This window comes from Petaurus breviceps, unplaced genomic scaffold, assembly GCF_028583685.1.
Source record: "Petaurus breviceps papuanus isolate PSGF00001 unplaced genomic scaffold, PetGlider_PUasm1.0 91041, whole genome shotgun sequence".
Classification (NCBI taxonomy): Eukaryota; Metazoa; Chordata; class Mammalia; order Diprotodontia; family Petauridae; genus Petaurus; species Petaurus breviceps.
The window spans coordinates 4,771,528-4,786,603 of NW_027187400.1; the positions used below are offsets into that span (position 1 = coordinate 4,771,528).

General features: G+C 42.1%; 3 protein-coding genes across 4 annotated transcripts in view; 2 read left to right on the forward strand and 1 right to left on the reverse strand.

The window, feature by feature from the left end:
* PPP1R8 (protein phosphatase 1 regulatory subunit 8) overlaps positions 1–15,076 on the reverse strand; it is a 373,418-nt gene that overhangs the window by 98,661 nt on the left and 259,681 nt on the right. The window lies entirely within an intron of this gene.
* Positions 1–15,076, forward strand: part of WASF2 (WASP family member 2) — a 343,739-nt gene that overhangs the window by 84,422 nt on the left and 244,241 nt on the right. The gene's annotated exons all lie outside the window — the stretch shown is intronic.
* FGR (FGR proto-oncogene, Src family tyrosine kinase) overlaps positions 3,180–15,076 on the forward strand; it is a 73,825-nt gene continuing 61,928 nt past the window's right edge. Inside the window, exons 1-2 of one of the 2 annotated variants that reach the window (XM_069079326.1) lie at positions 3,180–3,294; positions 6,623–6,802. The gene's annotated coding sequence lies outside the window, so the exon portion shown is untranslated. Of the gene's footprint in view, positions 3,295–6,622; positions 6,803–15,076 lie in introns of those variants that run through there. The other variant, XM_069079327.1, reaches the window with a different exon arrangement.

The following is a 15,076-nucleotide window of genomic DNA, read 5'->3' on the forward strand; positions in this document are numbered from 1 at the left end:
TAGATGGATGGATGGATGAGTGGATGGGTAAATGGATAGATAAATAGATGGATGGATGAATGGATGGATAAATGGGTGGATGGATGGATGAATAGATGGATGGATGGATGAGTGGATGGGTAGATGGATAGATAAATAGATGGATGGATGAATGGATGGATGGATGGACAGATAAATAAATGGATAGATGGGTAGATGGATGGATGGATGATACATGGACCAACCTTCTGGGATATGTATCCTGGAAACTATCCCAGGCTATCCCTATCTGCCACCTTGAGATACTCCTTTTCCCCTGGGGAAGCAGGCTGTGTTGGGGGAGGAATGCTGTCCAGGACTAGGGAGGGGATCTGCTGTGTTGTACCATTACAAAGCTGTGTCTGAAGTAATGTGTTGAGCTCTGGGTGCTGCATTTTTTCAGGGACATTTTTCAGTTCCAGCTGGGCTTCCGAATCTTGGAAATATGCATCCTGGACCCCATTGTCATTCTAGAGAAGCCTGTGGATCCCATCTGGGAATAATGTGTTTTTTTTTTTAAGCAATCGGGGTTAAGTATCAGAGCCCGGCTTCAATCCCAGGTCATTCCGGCTCTGGGGCTGGTGCTTTTACTCACTGTGCTACCTGGCCACCCCTGGGAATAATGTTTTTAAATGCACAAAAGAAATGCGTAAAATGACAAAGGAAACCCATGATATTGAATATGAATAACATAGTTATACAAATATTAAAATACCTAAGTTTACCGGCTCAACACTGCAGTAGAGCCACAAAGTATCATCTGTTGAGTCTGAAGTTGCTGCTGTTCTCTGCTGCCATCTGCTGGTTATGAACTGTAATACAGCTTCTTTACTAAGCTGCTGCTGCCATCTGCTGGGTGCCAGCTGTGATATGGCTTCTACTGGGCAAAGCGGGTCTTGATTACAGTCTCAGGAACTAGATTTCATTCATTCTGGGAGATATACCCCAGCTTGTTAAGGAAGCTACCGTGCTCCCACCCCACCCCTTTGCATAAGTGGAAGGCCCATACATTACACATATTTTTCAGGTTTTTATAACTTATCAGTTGTGCTGATTTTTTTTTTGTCTTCTTTTTCTTTTCATCCTAAAAGATGTTACGTGGGTACATCTCTAGGATGGCAGGAGAGATATCAGGGAAAGCAAAGGTGATGTAGAAAATAATAAAAACTTAAGTTTTTAAAAATGTTTTGTGAACTATACTTCCCTCTGTTACTACTCAGACTCAGTCCAAACTCTTTATTGAGTTTTGATCCAACTTCAGTGGATTGGGGGAGGCTAAGTGGTGCAGTGAGTACAGCACCAGCCCTAGAGTCAGGAGGACCTGAGTTCAAATCCGACCTCAGACACTTAACATGTACTAGCCATGTGACCTTGGGCAAGTCACTTAACCCCAATTGCCCTCCAAAAAGCAAAAATAATAATAATTTTTTTAAATTAAAACTTTAGTGGATTGAGTGCTGGGTCTAGAGTTAGGAAGACTCATCTTCCTGAGTTCAAATCTGGCCTCAGACACTTACTGGCTGTGTGGCCCTGGGCAATTAACTTCACCCTGTTTGCCTCAGTTTCCTCATCTGGAAATGAACTGGAGAAGGAAATGGCAAACCACTCCAGTATGTTTACCAAGAAAAAACTCCAAATAGGGTCACAAAAAGTCAGACATAACTAACACAACTGAACAACAAACCAAAGTTCCTTTGGCCTTCTACCATATCCTGAGGCTTGTCACACTGTACTTCCTTCAAAACATGCAGAGAACCTCACTTTGCAAAACTGTAAAGATGTTGAACGGACGTGGGGTGAAGATGTTTCATTTTCCATGATGCCTCTAGTTGCCAGGGAAATCATCTCAAGAACAATATTGAAAAGGGTGGGTGGAGGTATTAAAGCCACACTTTGCTCAGCCAAATACATTTCTGGAATCTCTATGTAAATAAAAACTGTTATTATTCATACCCAGACCATGCCATCTTAATCAGAAATTGGCCCTGGTTCTCAGGGCACTATACCCTCTAAGTCTGGGATAACCCTCCATACTGCTCTAGGAGATAGATCAACCAACCTTCTGGGATATGTATCCTGGAAACTGCTATCCCAGGATATCCCTGTCTGTCATTTTGAGATATTACTTTTCCACTGGGGCAGCAGGCTACATTGAGGGAGGAATGCTGTCTAGGACTAGGGAGGGGATCTACTATGTCATTCCATGACAAAGCTATGTCTAAAATAGTGCATTCAATTCTGGGTGCTGCATTTTATCAGGGACATTAACCAGCTTGAGCAAGGGTTCTGAACCTCTTTGGGGTCCTGGATCCCTTTGTCAGTCTGGAGACGCCTGTGGATCCCTTCTCGGAATAATGTTTTTAAATGCATAAAATTTGGAAGATGACAAAGGAAACCAATTTTATTGAAACTTAGTTATAAAAATATTAGAATACCGAAATAAAATAAATTCACAGACTCGAGATTAAAAGCTAGAGAGCTAAGCTAGAGAATCTTTAGAAGATAAGCAGGATGGTGAAAGGCATCAAGGCCTTACCATATGAACACTAGTTGAAGAAACCAAGGAAGTGTAATGGGGTGGAGTGGGGGACACAAAAGCTGCGTGTGAAAGACTGTCAGGCAGACAAGAGATGAAACTTTTTCTGTTTTGGCTCTAGAAGGCAGAAGTGGGAGCAATGGATGGAAATTTCAAAGAAGGAAATTTAAGCCTGATATCAGGGAGGAAAAAAACCTAAAACTTTCTAATAATTAGCATTATCCAAAGTAGCATGAACCATCTCATGTGGCAGTGGGGTCCTCCATCCCAGAGATCTTCAAGCAAAGATTTGTTAGATAGGTGGTAGAGGGAATTCCTGTGTATTTTTGATCTAGATGGGCTTCAAGGGCCCTTCCATCTCTGTGAGAATCAATCAGTCAACATTTATTAAGAACCTACTACTTGCAGGCACTGTGCTAAGCCATGGGGATATACAAAGAGGCAAAAAATAGTCCTCTCAAGAACTTTACAATCTAATGGGGAATACAACATACAAACAATTATATACAAGCAAGATAAAAGGAAGGAGTTTTAGTTGGTACTTACAGGAAGCTAGGGAAGTTAGTAGGCTGAGCAGAGGAGAGAGAGAGCATTCCAAGCATGGGAGGGGGGGAAGCAGGCAGCCAGAGAATGCCTGGAGCTGAGAGACAGGGTGTCTTGTTCGTGGAACAGCCAGGAGACCAGTGTCCCTGGATAGAAAGAAGAATGGGTGTCAGAGAATAAGGTAGAAGACTGAAAAGGTAGGAGGACATTAGGTTTTGAACTCCAAACAGAGCATTTTGTATTTGCCCTTGGGGGCAATAGGAAGTCACCAGTTTATTGAGCTGTGTGTGTGTGTGTGTGTGTGTGTGTGTGTGTGTGTGAGACACATAATATTTTGGCCAAACTGGACTTTCCCATGAGTCCCCATAACCTATCAAGGTCACAGAGAATATGAACAGGTATTCCTGCCTGGGGCAATACCCTCTTTGGAGGGTAATTTCTGAAAATGATAAGGGGATGGAGGCCTTTACTGACCAGATACTTTGTCTGACCATTTATGGGGAGCTCACCCCCTCCCTAAACAGACTGCTCAGTTTATGGCCAGCTTGAGTTGCTAGGTTTTTTTTTTTTTTCCATATTTTAAGCTAAAGCCTACCTCCCTTAACTTCTTCCTGTTCAGTTTTGGTTTGTGGAATCACAGAATTTGAGAGTTGGAAAAGAGCTCAGAGAATTTCTATTAAAACTCTCCCTAAAGCAGGGAATTGCATCCATAACATTCTCTATTAATGGGCATCCAGCCTCTGCTTGAAGAACCCCAGAGATAGGGAATTCATTTTTTCCTGAGACAGCCCATTCCACCTTTTGAACAGCTCAAATTATTGGATCAGATGCTGTCTAAGGTTACTTCTAGGTCAAAAATCCTCTGATTCCATTTCCCCCCTTATATTGGCCTCAAATCTGATTTTCTGGAACTTTTGCCAGTTGCTTCCCTCTCCTTTTCCCTTAACAGCTCAGCCTCCTGAGGACTCTCTTCCTGGAACAGGAAAGAGGGATAGCCCCCAGGGGTCCAGACATTCCCCTGCCCTCCACCAGCCAGCTGTTAATCATTTACCAGCTCTCTACTGAATGTTGACAAGATAGAGCATGTCTAGGAGAGGGTGAGCAACCTCAGCCCCCATCAGCAGCTGCCTCCCCCCTCCCCCCAGGCTATGTCTCAGGATGTCTCCCTCATGCCCCAGAAATCTTTTTATCCTGGAATTTATGCCTTGGAAGAGTACCCTGTCCCTGTAGCTCCTCTCCCCTACATGCTGTCTCCTCCTAAGACCCCATTGAGGGAGGTGCCCAGGCCAGCCATATCTTCATTTCTCTGGACTTCTGCACTCTAGAATTCTCTACCATGTTCCTACCAGTGGGTACCCTGACCTATCCCACCCTACGCCATGTTTTCCCAGGATAGAGTGTAAGTTCTGTGAAGTCAGCAATTGTCTTTCTTATTTCTGGTTTCTGTATTTCGAACACTTAGACAGTGCCTGATACATAGTAGGTGTTTAATAAATGCTTGTTGACTGACTGACTGCTTCCAGTTAGGCCTTTAGGGCCAAACAGGAAGTCCAATTCCTCATCCACAGGACAGCCTTCTTCAATACAACCTGCATGTCCCCTCAGATCTTCTCTTCTTCAGGTTAACATCCTACTTCCTTCAATATATGCTTATACAATATTATATACAATGTTAAGCGCCTAATTTATATAGGGACCAGCTTTTAAGTTATCTCACAATCTTGTTCACCCTCCAGTTAACATGCTCTATCTGTTCAGCATTCAGTGGAGTGCTGGTAAATGTTTAATAGTTGGCCGGTGGAGGGCAGGGGGATGTTTTGAAACATTATTAATGTTTTGGTTGTTGTTCAGTTGTTTTTCAGTTATGTCTGACTCTTTGTGATCCCATTTTGGGATTTTCTTGGCAAAAATACTGGAGTGGTTTGCCATTTTCTTCTCCAGGTCATTTTACAGATGAGGAAACTGAGGCAAACATGGTTAAGTGACTTGCCCAGGGTCACACAGCTAGTAAGTGTCTGAGGCCGAATTTGAACTCATGAAGAGGAATCTTTCTAACTCCAGGCCCAGTGCTCTACCCCCTAGCTACCCCATTTTTAAGTTTAAACTTCATTATTAACATTTTCTCCAACACTTTCTTACATCTCCAATCAATACAACAATAGGTCAAGCCTTGAATTGTATCAATTTGCTGGTCCCAAGGAGTTAATACTCAAGTTGAAAATTTAACAACCAGCTTTCTGGAGTTGATTCAGGCTGGCTCCAACACAGCCCTTCCCCAGCATCCTTCTGAAACAGTGGCATCCAGAATGGAAAACCATGCCCTAAGTACTGACTGACCAGAGCAGAACACAAGAAAACCATCATCTCCCATTTCTGGACTTGGGAGCAACACAAGCTACGTCTGCTACCCTTCCCCATGACAAGCCTTTGTACAGTAGAGAGAACCTTGGATTTGGCATCGGGAGATCTGGGTTCGAATTCTGACTTTGACCCTTCCAAGTCATGTTACCTGGGGCAAGTCATTTAACCTCAGAGAGTGAATCTCAGTTTCCTCCTTTATAAAAAGGGAACAACAATACTCATACCCCTTGCCTCATGCCACTGTCATGAGGAAAGCCCCTTGTAAACAGTGCTGCAGGACTGGGAGATTTTATTCCATCTGGTGGCAGCAATCATGTGTCTTCCTCCCTTCCTAAGTCTTCCCTTCTCCAGGCAAAGCTGAATTTGGACCTAAGTTTGAGTCCTGGCAGCACTCTCACATTTTACTGTATAATCTTGGGTGATCCCTTTAGTCTCTTTGGGTCTTGATTTCCCTACATGTGAAAAAGAAAAGGTTGGATTGGATTGCTAGATGGCACAGTGCATAGTGTACTAGACGCGAAGATAGAAAGACCTGAGTTCCAATTTGGCCACATGACCCTGGGCAAGTCACTTAACCTGTTTGCCTCAAAATGAGGATGACTATAGTATCTACCTCCCAGAGCTGCTGAAAGGATCAAATGAGATAGAATTTGTACATTTAATTCTTGTTTTTTCTCCTCAATTATATATAATGAGATACTATTTGTACAGAACTTAGCACAGTGCCTGGCCCATGGTAGATGGTTAATAAATGCTTCTCTCCTACCTCCCTTCTTCCTCTGGCTCTAATTATCTGTTTTCATAGAACCATAGATGCACAGCTGCAGGGAGACCTCCAAAAGCCCTCATTTTACAGATGAGGAAACAGAGTCACAGAGAAATGAGACGCGCTATGCAGTAACATGAGCCCAGGATGTCAGTCCAGAGCCCATTCTCTTCCTGCCAAAGCACACCGCCTCCAATGCTTAGATTTCTCTTCCTCAGCAGCAACAAGGGCCATGACAGTGGTTTCTGAATGTGCCACTGACCCCCTTAGATGCTGTTGTTGGTCACCAAGCCCTCTCCTTCCTGCCAGCACCCACCCCCGCCCAGCTGCAGGATGCTCCTGGGTTTCCTCTTCCACAATGAACACCTCCTGTATCCACTCTCTGTTCTGTGCTGCAGAGGAGAGAAAATGAAACTGAACCTTCACAGGGGAACAGAAACTGGCTGGAGCATCAAGGGAGGAGAGCCAAAGGAAGGGATTATTATCCAAAGAGGGACCAGCAGCCACACAGAGCTCCTCTCTAGGCAGTGTCCTGCCCGAAAAGCCAAGGCTCTTTCAACAGGGATCCTCACACCAAGGTAAAAAGAAAATGGCTCCCCACCCCTTGAATTCTTCACTCTAAAGAATTTAATTTAGTGGGAGTTTTTTTTTTTTTGGAATTCTTTTGGGAGGAGTGTTGCAAGTAGCTGGATGGTTATCAGTCAGGGGATGCTGCAGAAGGGGATGAGTCACACAGAGGAAGGCAGCAACTGAGGCTGGACTTCTTAGGTCCATTACAGCCTTTGGATTCTGGGATAATTGTGGGGGTTGGCTTGGGCATGGATCTGACAGGGTGGGGTTTGAGAAGGGAACAGAGTTCTAGTCCTCACCTCACTGCTGATGGGCTGGGTGACTTAAAGCAACTCTCTACCCTTTTCTAAGCATCCATTTCTCCCTCTTCTTATAACAAAGGAGCACACAACTGCTAGGGACCTACTTTAGAGGTCTAATCCAGCCTCCTCATTTCCCACATGAGGAAACAGAGACCCAGAGAAGGAAAGGCACTTACTAGGAGTCACACAGTGACTATAATAATAATCACCTAAAACTCAAAAACAGTGAGTTTCAGATCTCTGCCTAAGGATCTTTCCAACACTGCCTTTTATATTATGAATTGTAATTGGGCAACAAGGGACTGTCTCCATGTATCTAGGAATTCTTGCATTTGGGGGTAAATTCAGTGGCAAGAGGGAAGAAGGGCCCAGAAGACAGTCAGGCCAGTGATACAGTTATGCCAGAATACAAGAAGATCCATCACCCAGGGGACACAGACCCTAAGGGAAAGGAGCCACTGCAGTAGAATCCTGGGGATGACTGTCACATGTCACCTACCAGAGAACTGCAAGGTAAGCTGTGGGGAGGAAACATGCCTTCCCCATGTGCAGCAGCAAGCACCCCAGCATACCCAGGGTGGCTGCCAACACAGGTTCTTAGATCTGCTTTTCTAAAGGAAAGCAACTCAAAATGGGTTAACAATCTTGCTTTAATCAATCAAACATATATACAGAGGTTACAAGCAAACAGAAACATTTCAGCAGACAGGCCTCCAACTGTCCAACCATTACATCTGTAGCACTGCCCAATCACAAAGTATCTCCTGAAAAACAAGCCTCACACCACAGGCTCCAGGTGTGCTTAAGCCTATCAAATGGCCTAGGGGCAGGGAAGATCTTAAATTTACATTTCTGTTACACCTTGCTACCATCCTAGCTCCAAGTCCCTCCAGCCCCATATTAGCAGGACAATGGCTATCTGAGATAGGAAGACCCTTAGGGTTTCTGACCAAATAGAATAATTGCTATTTCTACTCACTCTGAACCATCAAGAGCCCACACAACAACCCAAAGAGGCTTGGGCTGGGACCTATTATCGGCCAATTAGTGAGAGCCAGAGTGCTATATAGCTGCTGTGTGAATGCTGGTAAGAATGGCTTGGGGGTAGGATCCTGCACTATGACCAGGTGGGATTTGTAGCTAGATTGCAGAGTTGGTTGAATATTCGGAAAACTAACATAATTGACCCTATCAACAGCAAGACCAACAGAAATTATATGATTATCTCAATAGATGCAGAAAAAGCCTTTGATGACATACAGCACCCATTCCTATTAAAAACCTAGAGAGTATAGGAATAAATGGAGCTTACCTTAAAATAATAAGTAATATTTATGTAAAACAATCAGTAAGCATTATCTGTAATGGGGATGAACTAGAAACCTTCCCAGTACGATCAGGGGTGAAGTGAGGATTCCCATTATCACTTCTATTATTCAGTATTGTGCTGGAAATGCTAGCGTTAGCAATAAGAGAAGTAAAAGAAATTGAAGGGATTAGAATAGGCAATGAGGAAACAAAACTATCACTTTTTGCAGATGATTATGATGGTATACTTAGAGAATCACCTAAAAAACTAATGGAAATATTAGCTTTAGTAAAGTTGGAGGATACAAAATAAATCCACATAAGTCATCAGCATTTCTTTATATTACCAACAAAATCCTACAGCAAGAGGCAGAAAGAGAAATTCCATTTAGAATAACCTTAGACAATATAAAATACTTGGGGAGTCTACTTGACAACAAAACACAGGAACTATATGAACACAATTATAAAACACTTCATATAAATCAAGTCAGATCTAAACAATTGGAAAAATATCAATTGCTCATGGGTAGGCTGAAACAATACAATAAAAATGACAATTCTACCCACATTAATCTATTTAGTGCTGTGCCAGTCAAACAACCAAAAAATTTTTGTAGAGCTAGAAAAAATAATAAAATTCATCTAGAAGAACAAAAGGTCAAGAATATCAAGGGAATCAATGAAAAAAAAATGTGAAGAAAGGTAGTTTAGCTATACCAGACCTCAAACTGTATTATAAAGTGAAAATCACTAAAACAATCTGGTATTGGCTAAGAAATAGAATGGTGGATCAGTGGAATAGAGTAGGTACAAAATACCATATAGTAAATGACCATAGTAACCTAGTATATGATAAACTCAAAGATCCAAGCTTTGGGGACAAAAGCTCATTATTTGACAAAAACTACTGGGAAAACTGGAAAACAGCATGTCAGAAACTAGGTATAGACCAACATCTCAGACTGTATATCAAGATAAGGTAAAAATGAGCACATGGTTTACACATAAAGGGTGATACCATAAATAAATTAGGAGAGCTGGGAATAGTCTATCTGTCAGATCTATGGATAAGGGAAGGGTGTAGGACCAAACAAGACAGAGAAAACATTACAAAATATAAAATAGATAATTTTGATTATATAAAATTCAAAAGCTTTTACGCAAATAAAACAAATACAAACAAAATTAGAAGGAAAGCAGAAAATTGAGAAAAAATTTACAAATAACTCTGATAGAAGCCTCGTTTCTCAAATATATAGAGAACTGAGTCAAATTTATAAGAATACAAGTTATTCTCCAATTGATAAATGGTCAAAGGATATGAACAGGCACTTTACAGACAAAGAAATCAAAGCTCCCTGTAGCCATATGAAAAAATGCTCTAAATCACTATTGAATAGAGAAATGCAAATTAAAACAACTCTGAGCTACCTCCTCATACTTATCAGATTGGCTAATATAACAAAAAAAGAAAAATGATAAATGTTGGAGGGGATGTGGGAAAGGTAGGACACTAATGCACTCTTGGTGGAGTTGAGAACTGGTTCAACCTTTCTAGGGAACAATTTGAAACTATGCCCAAAGGGTAATAAAACTATGCGTACCCTTTGATCCAGCAATACAACTACTAGGTCTATATCCCAAAGAGATTTAAAGAAAAAAAGGGAAAAGGACCTATTTGCCCCAACATATTTATAATAGTTATTTCTGTGGTGTCAAAAAATTGGAAATCGAGGGGATGCCCATCAATTGGGGAATGGGTGAACAGATTGGGGCATATGATTGTGATGGAATATTATTGTGCTATAAGATATGATTAGCAGGATGATTTTAGAAAAACCTGGACTTTCATGAACTGATGCAAAGTGAAGTGAGTAGAACCAAGAGAATGCTGTACACAGTAACAGCAATATTGTGCAATGAAGAACTGCTAATGACTTACATTGCTGAGAAGTCAGCAATGCAATGATCCAAGACAATTGCAAAGGACTTATGATAAAATATGCTATCCATCTCCAAAGAAAGAACTGATAGTGTTTGAATGCAAACTGAAGCATATTCTCTCTCTTTCTCTCTCATTCTTTTTGTTATTGTTTGATTCTTCTTGTACAAAATGACTAATATGGAAATATTTTACATGATTGCATATGTATAACCCATATTGGATTGCTTATCATCTCAGGGATGAAGGAGGGGAGGGAAGAAAGGATGGATAGAATTTGGAATGCAAAACTTTTAGAAAATGCTTTAGGAGCGGCCAGGTAGCACAGTGAGTAAGAGCATCAGCCCCAGAGTTGGGATGACCTGGGATCGAATCTGGGCTCAGACACTTAGCACCCACCCAGAAATACCTGGCCATGTAACCTTGAGCAAGTTACTTAACCCCAATTGCTTAAAAAAAAAAAAAAAAAAGAAAATGCTTTAAATTGTTTTAACATGTAATTGGGGGAAAACAAAATATTATTTAAAAAAAAAAAGAATGACTTGGGATGGGAGGGAAGCACGCAGAGTCGTGACTGGTCATATTTGTGCCAGGGAAATTGACATGAAATGGGTCTCTCAGTTTAGCGGAAAGCTAGGACACCAGCCAACTAAGCCTCTATATCTCATCCCTGGGCCCAGATGGCTCTGGAGGAGAGAGTGAGGCTGGTGACTTTGCACAATCCTCCCTCACTTAAATACAATTCACTTGCAATTCATGGCATCATCTCCCTGATGCCATGGTCCTCTTTGAGAACGAAGGACAAACAATATTAACAACAACAGGACATGGGGAAAGACTCAGACTGCAGAACACTGGGTGAGGGAGAAGAGGAGAGTGGAGTATGGATGGAGCCACCCCTACTTGCACAATTCCATCCAAGTCCTATTTGGACTAATAATTCCTGCTAGCCAGGTGCTAACTAAACTCTATTGTTTCTCTACCACTGAAGCAAGGTCTTTGCCTTCCCAATTATGCACCCTCAGGAAAAGCGTTGAGCACCCCACCCTATTATTGATCTGAAGGTTGGGTGTATGGGGGAGGGGGAGTGCAGAGTAGGGCTGGGGTAGTGAATGGGAACTGTGTTCCCTAGGTCAAGTAGTACCTTTGGGGCTGAAAGACAAGGGGATGGTCTAGACAGGCTTCTGCTAATGAGTAGCAGAGCTATGCCTCTGGGAGGCAATTTGATAGCTGGAATCTCTAAGGAGCTTGGAGGTTCAACAAACACTTTCCCCTCCACAACCTTGTGAGGCAACTAGGATTAGCCCCATTCTGCAGAAGAGTAAACTGAAGCTAGCTCATGGTTGTTAGAGCCAGGGCTCCCACCCTTCTGATTCAGTTTCCTCATCTCAAAAATGAGGATTGTTCTTGATGACATCTAAACCACACCAGCAACAAAGCTGGTTCTGGCACCTGGCATGAAAAAAAGAGAAGATGAGTGTCAAAGTGGATAAGCAAGGAGAAGAAAAGACAGAAGTAGCCCATGTTCGAGGGGCTTTGGGGAAAAAAACGCCAACCTAATACCCTGTTAGAGGAACTGTGAATTAGTTTAACCATGCTTGAAAACAATTTAGAATTATCTAAGAAACTGACTGAATTCAACCGCCCTTTGACCTAGCAGCTAGGTGACCCAGTGGAGAGAGCTCTGTACCTTGAGTAAGGAAGAGCTGAGTTCAAATCCTGCCTCACTAGCTGTGTGACCTTGGGTAAATTACTTAACCTGTCTGACTCAGTTTCTCCATCTATAAAATGGGGCCAAAAATGACAGCTACCTCCCAGAAGAGTGAAGATAAAATGAGTTAATATTTTAAAATGCACTGTAAACACAAACATGTTTTGTAAATGCTAGCTATTATTATTATCAGCTATCATGAAGATATTCACTTAGAGAGGATGCTATAGGTGGAAAAGTATATCTTTTTTGCAGCACTTTTTGCAATAAAAAAAGACGAAAGTGAGTGCTTATTAATTGGGGGATGGCTAAACAAACAGGAGTATGTGAAGAAATGATGGACTAGTGTTGCTTCATAAGAAATAAGGCATATGAATACCACTTCTAGGGCTGTATCCCAAAGAGATCATACAAGTGGGAAAAGGACCTGTATGTACAAAAATATCTGTAGCAGCCCTTTTTGTGGTGGCAAAGAATTAGAAATCAAAGGGACGCCCATCCATTGGGGAATGGCTGAACAAGTTGTGGTATATGAATGTAATGGAATACTATTGTGCTATGAGAAATGAGGAGTGGATGGACTTCATAATAACCTGGAGAGATTTACATAAACTGATGCTGAGTGAGGAGAGCAGAACCAGAACTTTGTACACAATTACAGACACATCATATGTGTGACAACTAACTTTGATAGAGTGGGCTTTTAAGGTCATAAGATAACGCCAAAGGACTTATGATGGAAAAGGCTCTCCACATACTGAGAATGAATTACGGAATCTGAATGCAGATTGAAGCAAACTTCTTGCTCTCTCTTTTTTTGTTTTGTTTCTCTTTTTCTCGTTCATTCCATTGGTTATAATCCTTCTGTACAACTTGACTAATGTTTAATGTGAAGGTATTTGTAAAAGCTATATTGGATTGCATGCTGTGGGGGGGGGCAGAGAGGGGATGGAGGAGGGAAGCGTGGAGGAGAGGGAGAGGGAGAAAATTTGAAATTCAAATGTTGTTGAGTTTGAGCTGAATGTTGTAAACTAAAAGTAAATAATTTTTTTTTTTAAAGAAAGCATTTGAAAAGATCCAGAAAAATAAGAGAAAATCCAAGTGTTGCACTTGAGGGCCTCTTACCTTCACATTGCTGTTTCATATCCAGGGACTTTTTACATCTGTATCCACTCAAAACCATAGCTTCTGAAAACCTAAGTTAGGATTTGAACCCAGGTCTCTTCTCGATTCCAACCCGCTAGCTAAAGAACAAACCTTTAGCAGGGGCGGGGGGCAACATTTAGTTAAGGTAAAGGCCCCTGTCTTCCAAGAGTCAGAGTCTGGGCAGGAGATAAAAGAAATATCCCTAACTGTAATCAGAAAGGAGAAGTGTTGGGGTGGCCAGGTGGCACAGTGAATAGAGCACCACCAGCCCTGGGTTCAGGAGGACCTGAGTTCAAATGTGGCCTCAGACACTTAACACTAGCTGTGTAACCCTGGACAGGTCACTTAACCCCAATTGCCCTGCCTTTCCTCCTCCAAAAAGCAAAAAAACTCAAAAAACAACAAAAAAACAATTTTTAAAGAAAGAAAGGAGAAGTGTTAAGGGGCAGCTGGGTGGTGCAGTGGCTAGAATATTGACTCTGGAGTCAGGAGGATCTGAGTTCAAATTTGGTCTCAGACAGGCAAGTCACTTAACCTCCACTGCCTATCCCAAAAAACCAACCAAATAAAAAGAAAGAAGTGTTAAAAAGACACGTGTTTGTTGGATGTTGAAGGAATTCCACGGCCTGGTTCCTGTCCTTAACTCTGCTTTTCCAACAGGCTCAAAGAGATACTCTGATGAATTCAGTGAGGGTAGGGGCATCTGAAACCATCTATGATGGTGGGAGGAGGTAGTTTTGTGTGCCTAGGACCAGGGGGGATCTGAGTGGGCTGGTTCCTGGGGAGACCCTCTAGGGAGGGTACCAAGGACAGCAGGCTTTATGTCTTCTCCTTTTTTCAAAAGCTTAGGTTTGAGATGAAAACTGATGGTGTCGGCAGCTTTTAAAAGGGCTGCCAAAAGAGCTCCTCCATTTTGGTAGAGTGTGAGGGCTGAGTGGGTGTTTAAAGTGGAAACTGGAGGGAAGGGATGACCAGGATTAGGGACAGAGCCAGGAGCCCAAAACACTATGGACCTGTGATCATATTAATCTTCTGGAAAATATTAATTTAATTCTATGCACACAAATGTACATATGTGGTAGTTTACATGTAATATGAATTATAAATTACAATATATGATCTCATAATGAAGGCTGTTGGAGGGGATGGAGTCTAAGCCAGGAGTGAGGAAGAGTCAAATTAAAATCCTGCTGGGCAAGTGACTCAGCCTTTTTGTGCCTCAGGCAACTGGCTAGGACTTACCTACTAACTTACTATGGCTAAAAATAGCTAACATTTATACAGCATTTACTATGTGCCCGGCGCTATGCTGAGTGATTTATAACTAGGATCTCATGTGATCCTCACAAAAGCCCTAGCAGGTTGGTGTTATTATTATCCCCATTTTACAGGTAGGGAAACTGAGGCAAACAGGTTAAGTAACTTGCCCAGGGTAACACAGCTAGTGTTTGAACTCAAGGCTTACTGACTTGAAGTACTTTGTTCACTATGGTACCCCCTAGCCACCCCTAAGTCAAGATGAGTTCCTTATGCTGCTAAAATCACAGATGATTAGTCAATCTTTAACTATCTATCTCTATTTATCCCCCTATAACATACACATGTATATAGACAGACACAGAGAGGAGGAGGCAGCACCAATCCTGCCAGACCATCCCCCTGCCTCCAGGCTCTCTTGTTATAATAGCTTGTTCATTCAACCTTCTAGAGAAGGCAGTCTGCTAATGATGAGTAGCTATGGCGTCTCAGAAGGGTGTGTGTTCTTTAGCAAGGGGCCAGAGTGCATGTCCAGCTCCATGGGAGATGGTCCAGCCCATTGAATCGGTGTGTGTGTGTGTGTGTGTGTGTGTGTGTGTGTGTGTGTGTGTGT